Source organism: Rhinolophus ferrumequinum, chromosome 2 (genome assembly GCF_004115265.2).
Source record: "Rhinolophus ferrumequinum isolate MPI-CBG mRhiFer1 chromosome 2, mRhiFer1_v1.p, whole genome shotgun sequence".
Classification (NCBI taxonomy): Eukaryota; Metazoa; Chordata; class Mammalia; order Chiroptera; family Rhinolophidae; genus Rhinolophus; species Rhinolophus ferrumequinum.
Window position 1 is genome coordinate 29,552,177 of NC_046285.1, and position 8,427 is coordinate 29,560,603.

An 8,427-nucleotide genomic window follows, 5' to 3' on the forward strand; every position below is an offset into this window, starting at 1 on the left:
CATGTAGTTCATCCTCCCTTCCCTGGCTCACTAACCACAGAACTAGAACACTCTGGGATAGCCACCTCTCATGGACTCTCAGGACTGCAGAAGTTGTAACATTATGAGGTTGGTATTATTTTCTGTATTTTCAAGTTGAGAAAACCAAGGCTCAAAGAAACTGAGTGAGTGAAAAGGAAAAGTATCTCCTCTCCTCCCCCAACTCCCAGGAAATTATCATTGCTTAGTAAGTGTAAAATGAATGCTATACATCAGTTTGATGCCACTTGACCACCATTAACAAAACATGTTTAATTAGTAGTTTGACTTAGGAGAACGTGTGATGAAAAGTAGTATCTCACCTTTACCATTAACATCTTGAACTTTTTAAAAAATGACATCTTTACTAAAATATAATCCACGTATCGTAAATTCAACTCTTTGAAATTCTACAATTCAGTTTATAATGAACATTTCAGTAGTTTTTGAATTAACAATTCAGTAGTTTTTAGGATATTCACAGAGTTGTATAACCATCACCACTATTTAATTCCAGAACATTTCATCAACCCCAAAAGAAATCCCATACCCATGAGTAGTCAGTCCCACTTCCCCCCATTCCTCCAGCCCTGGGTAACTGCTAATTTATTTTCTTATTACGGATTAGCATATTCTGGACATTTTGTGATAAAAGGGATCATACAAGAAGTGGCTTTTATGTCTGGCTTCTTTCCCTCAGCATAATGTTTTCAAGTTTCATTCGTGTTGTAGCGTGTATCGGGATTTCATTGTTATGGCTGAATAATACTCCATTGTGTGGATATACCACATTTTATTTATACATTCATTGATGGACATTCGGGTTGCTTCTACTTTTTGGCTATTCTGCTTTGAACATTCATGTACTGGCATGTTTTCAGTTCTTTCGGGTGTCTTCATAGGAGTGGAATTACTCTGTCATATGTTAATTCTACACTTAACTTTTGGAGGAACTTCCAAACTGTTTTCCATAGGGGCTTTACCATTTCACCAGCAATGTATGAGGGCTCTAATTTCTCTATTCCTCGCCAACACTGTTATTGTCCGTCTTTTTTATTATAACCATACTATGATGTGAACTGCTGTCTTACGGTTTTCATTTGCATTTCCCTAATGACTAATGCTGTTGAGTATCTTTTCATTGTCTTGTTAGCCATTTCTATATCTTCTTTGGAGAACTGTTGATTCAGATTTCTTCTCTTATCACATATGTGATTTGCTAACATTTTCTCCCATTCTGTGGGTTGTCTTTCACATTCTTGATGATGTCCTTTAAACCATAAAAGTTTTTAGTCTTCGTATGTCCAGCTTATTTTTTCTTTTATCACTTGGTGCTTTTGGTGTCTTATCTAAGCAAGTAATTGCTCCTATGTTTTCTTCTAAGAGTTTTATAGTTTTAATTCTTTTCATTAGGTTACTGATTCATTTTTGACTTAATTTTTGTGTGACATGAAGTCCAACTTTCTTCTTTTGCATGTGGATATCAAGTTGTCCCAGCATTATCTTTTGAAAAGATTATTTTTTCCATGTTGAATAGTCTTGCACCCTTGTTGAAATGAAAATCAGTTGATCATAACTGAAGTTCTAGTTCTGTACACTCATTCCATCGATTCATTCCATTGGTCTGTAAACCTATTCTTATGCCAGGACCACACTGTCTTGATTACTGTAGCTCTGTAGTAACTTTTAAAATTGCAAAGTGTGAATTCCCCAACTTGGATCTTTTTCAAGACTTTTTTCTGAGTTTCTTGTTATTCTTATTCCTTTGCATTTCCATATGAATTTTTAGATTAGCTTATCAACTTCTGCAAAAAAAAGTAGCTAGGATTTTGATATTGTATTGAATTTGTAAATCAATTTGGGGAATATTGGCATCTTAACAATACTGCCTTCCAGTCTTTGAACAGGATGTCTTTCCATTTACTTAGGTCTTCTTTAATTTCTTTCAATAATGTTTTGTAGTTTTGCAGTGTACAAGTCTTACACTTCTTTTATTAAATACATTCCTAAGGGTTTTTTTCCCTTTTAATGCTATTGCAAATGGAATTATCATCTTAATTTCATTTTTAGATCATTCATTGCTAGTGTAGAGAAAAGTATTTAATTTTAGTATATGGCTCGTGTATCCTCCAACCTTGCTGAATTTTTTTTATTAGTTTTAACAGTTTTCTGGGGATTCATGAGGATTTTCTACATTGAGGATCCTGTCATCTACAATCATAGTTTTACTTCTTTCTTTCCAGTCTGGATGAGTTTTATTTTTCTTACATAATGGTTTAAGTTTGCAGAACAATACTGAATAGAAGTGGTAAGAGCAGACACCCTTGTCTTGTACTGATCTTGGGAGAAAAGCACCGTTTCCCGGAAAATAAGACCTAGCCGGACAATCAGCTCTAATGCGTCTTTTGGAGCAAAAATTAATATAAGACCCGGTATATTATATTACTTACTTTATTACAGATCTGGTCTTATTATAGTAAGACAGACCTGGCCTTATATTAATTTTGGCGCCAAAATATGCATTAGAGCTGATGGTCCGACTAGGTCTTATTTTCGGGGAAACACCGCATTTAGAATTACACCATTAAGTGTGCTATTAGCTCCAACTTTTCCAAAGATGACCTTTATCAAGCTGAGGAAGTTCTATTCTATTCCTCGTTTATTGAGTATATCAGCTCAGTCTTCTGTAACAAAATACCACAGACTGAGTGGCTTAACCAACAGATACTTATTTTCTCACAGTTCTGGAGGCTCGAAGTCTAAGATAAGGGTGCTGGCATGGTCAGATTCTGGTGAGGATCTCTTCCTGGCTTCCAGGAGGCCTTCTTCTTGCTGCATCTCCACTTGGCCTTTCTTCTGTGCGCGCGCTCTCCTCTCTCTCTGTCTCTCTCTCATACACACACACACACAGATTTTCCTTTCATAAATAAGAACACTAATTAATCCCATCATGAGGGCCCTATCCTCATGATTTCATCTAACCCTAATTACCTCCCAGAGACCCCGTCTCCAAATACCATCACATTGGTGGTTAGGGCTTTCAACATGTGAATTTTAGGGGGACACAAACATTGTCCATGTTTTTATCATGAAGGATCTTGGATTTTGTCAAAACATTTTTTTTTTTTTTTTTTTTGCATCTAGAGATGGTCATACGGTTGTTCTCCTTTATTAATAAGGTTTATTACATTGGGATTGGTTTTCATGTTAAACTGTCCTTCTTTCCTGGGATAAATCCCAGTTGTTCATGGTGTATAATCCTTTTCATGTATTGCTGGACTCGCTTGCTAGTATTTTATTGAGGATTTTTATCCCTGTGTTCATAAGGGATATTGGTTTTAGTTTTCTTGTGATGTCTTTGGCTTTGTATAAGGGTAATAATAGGCCTCACAGAATGAGTTGGGAAGTGTTCCCTCCTCTTCTATTTCTTTGGGAGATTTTGTGAAGGTGTTAATTCATGTTTAAAAAAAAAAGAAAGAAATAGAACAAATACTTTGCAGACTAGGAATAGAAGGGAACTTCATGAACCTGATAAGGGTTCTACAGAAAACCTCCAGCTAACATCAGAATGCTTCCCCCCCGAAGATTAGTAACATGTAATGATGTCTACTTTCACTTTTCTCTTCAACACCGTCCTAGAAGTCCTAGCCAGTGCAATAGGTATGGAAAAGAAATAAAAGACCTACAGATTGGAAAGGAAGAAATAAAATTGTCCTTATTCACACATTACATTACTATCTAAGTGATTTTAGTAAGATTGCAAGATACATGTTCAACATACAAAAATCATATATCTATATATTAGCAGTGAACAGTTAGAGACCAAAAGCTTTTTAAAAAATACCATTTACAAGGTGCCCTCACAGCACAGCAGGCAGCGCATCAGTCTCATAAAAATACCATTTACAGTGTTCAAAACATGAAATATCTATGTATGAATCTAACAAAACACACAGGATTCATATACGGAAAACTACAAGATGCTTATGGAAGAAGTCAAAGACCTAAATAAACGGAGAATATACTGTGTTCATGGATTGGAAGATAACATGTCAGGTCTTCCCAATTGAACTATAGATGTAATTTAATTCCAGTCAAAATCCCAGCACGATTTTTTGTTTATACAGATAAGCTGATTCTAAAGTTCACATAGAAAGGCAAAGGAACTAGAATAGCCAAAAAAATTTTGAGAAATTAGAACAAACTTGGAGAACTCACACTGCCCAATTTTATGATTTATAAAGCTTCAGTTTATCAGTGCAGAACACATAGTTCTGAAATAGACCCATACAAATAATGATGGTTTTTTCTGTCAAAGCTTCAAAGGATAGTCATTGAGAAAGGATAGTCATTCCAACATATGGTGTTGGATATCCCCATACAAAGGAATAAACCTCAACCTGTTCCTCATAACCTTATACAAAAATTAACACAAAGTGGATCATACAGCTAAATGTACATTTTAATCCTATTAAGCTAATAGGTGAAAATGGGAAAATTTTCATGACCTTGGGTTAGACCAAGATTTCTTAGATATTGAAAAGTATAATCCATTACATTTTTTAAATAAATTTGACTTTATCAGACTTAAAACATTTTGCTCTGCAAAAAGACATTTAATAGAATGAAAAGAGAAGCTACATATTGGGGAAAAAGATACAAAACTTACCTAACAGGTCTTGTGTTGAGAATATACAAAGACTTTCAATCTCAACAGTAAGAAAACCCAATTAAAAAACTGGCAAAATATTTGAACAAATATTTCAAAATAGTTATATAGATGTCATATAAGCACATAGGAAGATGGCCATTGGGAAATGCAAGTGAAACCCACTATAATACCACTACACACCTAATCAGAGGGGCTGATGCTGAAAACAAGCTGATGATACCAAGTGTTGGTGATGATGGGGGCAGCTAGGACATTGTACATTGCTTGTGGGAATACCAGATAGTATGGCCACTCTAGACAAGTTCAGCAATTTCTTATAGTTACACATATACTGTATAACCCAGCAATCCCACTCCTAAGTACTGAACCTAGAGAAATTAAAATTTACATTTGGACAAAAACCTGGACAAGAATGTTTATAGCAGTCCTATAATTGCCCAAACCTGAACAACCCAAATTCCTTCAGTAGGTTAGTGGATAAACAGATTAGTACATCCATCCTGTGTAATAATGCTTAACAATAAAAAGGAATAACTTGATACATGTAACAACGGGGATGACTCTCAAAGGCATAACGCCACATGAAAGAAGTCCCTCTCAAAATACACACTGATTTCATTGTATTACATTCTGGAAAAGGCAAAATTATAGGGATAGAACTGACCAGTGGTTGCCAGGGGTGAGGGGAGGAGGGTTTGATTAGGAAGGATTTGTAGGGTGCTGGAACTGTTCTGTACCGATTGTGGTGGTGGTTACATAAATCTGTAATGTATTAAAACTCATAGAACTACATCAGAAAGGTCAGGAAATGAAAATATTTTAAAAACCAATAGCTCCTAAGTTAATAGATTTTATTTTCAAAATCCAACATTTATGATTTTGTTTTCTTAGAATTTTCATATTCTTTATTTGATCCTTTCAACTAATTTGTGAGGAGGCAGGATAAAGAAATTTAGACAACTAATTTTTATGAGGGTGAAGTATCTGTCACTGTATCTTCACTGCTTGTATCAATGCCTGACATGTAGTGGTCATCCTTTATTTGCAGAACAAATGATTGAAAAGAATAGCAGGGGCTGCAAACTGGCTGGCAGCTTAAGATTGAATATGATGTTTTGCGTGGCCCACACAATTGATATTTGAACTAGGTAGCAACATTTAAAAATCAGGCGTTTTGTGATCCTCACAACAATCTTAGGCTGTGTGTACTATTATCCCCATATTATGATGGAGAAATTAAGGCACAAAGAGGGTAAGTGACTTCTAAGATCATACACCAAATAAGTGGTTTAAAAACAGAAGACCTAATTCCGGAGTTCATGCTCTTTACTTGCTATACTATGCCCAACCTGTTTGCTGTATGCCGGCCTGGAAACAGCAGGCCAGAGCTAGTGTTTTTTTTCAGTTCACCACTCTATTTTGTCTCCTCAAGTTGCCACCTTCATTCCAGAGGTATCTTTCTATCCCCTGTAGGTATATTAAGTTGCTCTTCCTATGTTAAGTAACTTGCCTAAAGTCACATGGCCTTTTAGTGAGTGATAGAGCAATGTTTTGAACTCATATCTTCTGATTTGTAGACAACTGCATCAGAAATTTTGAAATAGACGTATCTACATGTGTATACACATTTATACACACATGCCCATGGAGTCTCTCCCTGTGCAAAGATCTAAACCCAGTAATTTCCAAGTTTGAGCCTTTTTTTTTTGTAGTATCATACACTCTCCTTCTAGGATCTCCACTCCTAGAGTTTCTGTCCTTACTCTGTGCAGATTATTCCAATTTTCCCTCTTGATTTTCAGCTCTTCATCTCTGCTATTATATCTACCTCACTCTCCCAAATTAAACTCATGTCTCCCCGGACTACTTCCCTAATAATATGAAGGAGTGATTGGAGGATAAGATGCTGATGGAAAGGAGAGCAGTTATGAGTTGCCTATAGCAGTCTCCCCCAAATGAGGAAGGCCTAGCCATGGACCGTGGTCATGGGGACAGAAAAGGAGGCAGCCATCAAGGGGCACATTAGGAGAGTAAGAAGGGACCTGTCCCTAACAAGAGGTGGCGGATAAAAGACTTGAGAGACACAGAAGTGACCTAGATTTTTTGGGGGAGGGGATGGGGAGCAGAGAGAATTGGAAAATAGCACAAATGGTGGCGCCTGTAAGTAAAAGGAAAGCTGGGAGGAAAAGCTCTTTTAGAGATGACAGATGTAGTTTCAGACTGTTGAGTTTGAACTTATGTCAAGACATGTAAACAGAGATGGCTTATAGGCAGCTCGAGATGCTGGAATAGCTCCTTTCAGTCAAATCTGACCAGTACCAGCCTGGAAATGGTCATTAAAGCTGTGAGACATGGTTAGCAATACCAGCTTTTTAGCTGGGCTTTAGAGATCCATTTAGTTTAGTAGTTTTATTCTTTGGTCACTTTTCAAATGTCAGATGAAAGGGACCACAGGAACATGAAGGCAGAGCTGCTGCGGTTGAAGGGGCAGGGAGTGGAGTGGTGGCAGGGAGGGCTGCACAAACTCAGCCTCTCCTCCAGCCTCTAAATCCTTTTATGTTACAAGTGATGGAAAGGTCCTGAGAGTGAAGTGCCCTAGGTGTTAACCTCAAATTAGTGGCAGAGGCAGAACTGGAACCCAGCAACTAGCTTTTCCATATTGCCTTCAAAGTTCTAAAGGAAAGCTCAAAAACAATTTTCATTTGTATTACCTTTCCCTTCTTTAGAAATGACCGCTTTCCAAGTCAGCAGCTTCCCTGCATGTGATGTAGGGAACACAGCACCCAGAAGCTCTTAATCTTGATGGCCCTTTCCTGTTCTGCTACCGCGTTTCCCCGAAAATAAGACCTAACCGGAAAATAAGCCCTAGCATGATTTTTCAGGAGGACCTCCCCTGAACATAAGCCCTAATACATCTTTTGGAGCAAAAATTAACATAAAACCTGGTCTTATTTTCGGGCAAACACGGTACCTCTTGGCTCCTTCCCAGGCTCCACAGGCCCCTCTTCTGCCTGTGCTGTTCATAGTCCACTCGCCTGTTGTCATTCACATTTAGAGCTTTGTCTTAGTTTCAACTGCTGATGACATGAAATCAATCTCCAGCCTGGACATCTGCGCTTGAGGCTTATGCCCAACTGCCTGTTGGGAATCTCCACCTGGATGTTCCAGTAATATGTCCAGCCATGTTTGGAACCACTGGTAAATACAACTTTATGGCAATAAGCTTGCAAATATAAATGAAATAGTTGATTTTTTTTTTTTAAGATTGTAAGCATCCAGAATTGACTCAGAAACCTCAATAGGCTAATAAGCATAGCAGGAATTAAAAGGTTATTAAAGACCTTCCTGCTACAAAGCCTGGTCCAGACAGTCTGATAAAGCTGCAGAAACCCCTAATTGCTCTGTATCTCTCTCACATTTTATTATGAAAGTTTTAAAGTTTAAAATTTCACAGCTACATAGCCTCATCGCACATTCAATAATTAACATTTTGCCTTATTTGCTTTATATCAGTACGTATTGTCTTTTTGCTGAGCATTTTCAAGTCAGATGGCTGACACTTCACCCTAAATACTTCATGTATCTCCTCAGAGTAAAGATATTGTCTGGTATAATTACAATTCCATTACCACACAAAATTCATTAAAGCATCGACTATCCAGTTCATATTTAAGTGTCTCTAATTTAATCTAAAAATGGTTTCATAGCCTCTTTTTAAAAACTAGGACCCATATCAA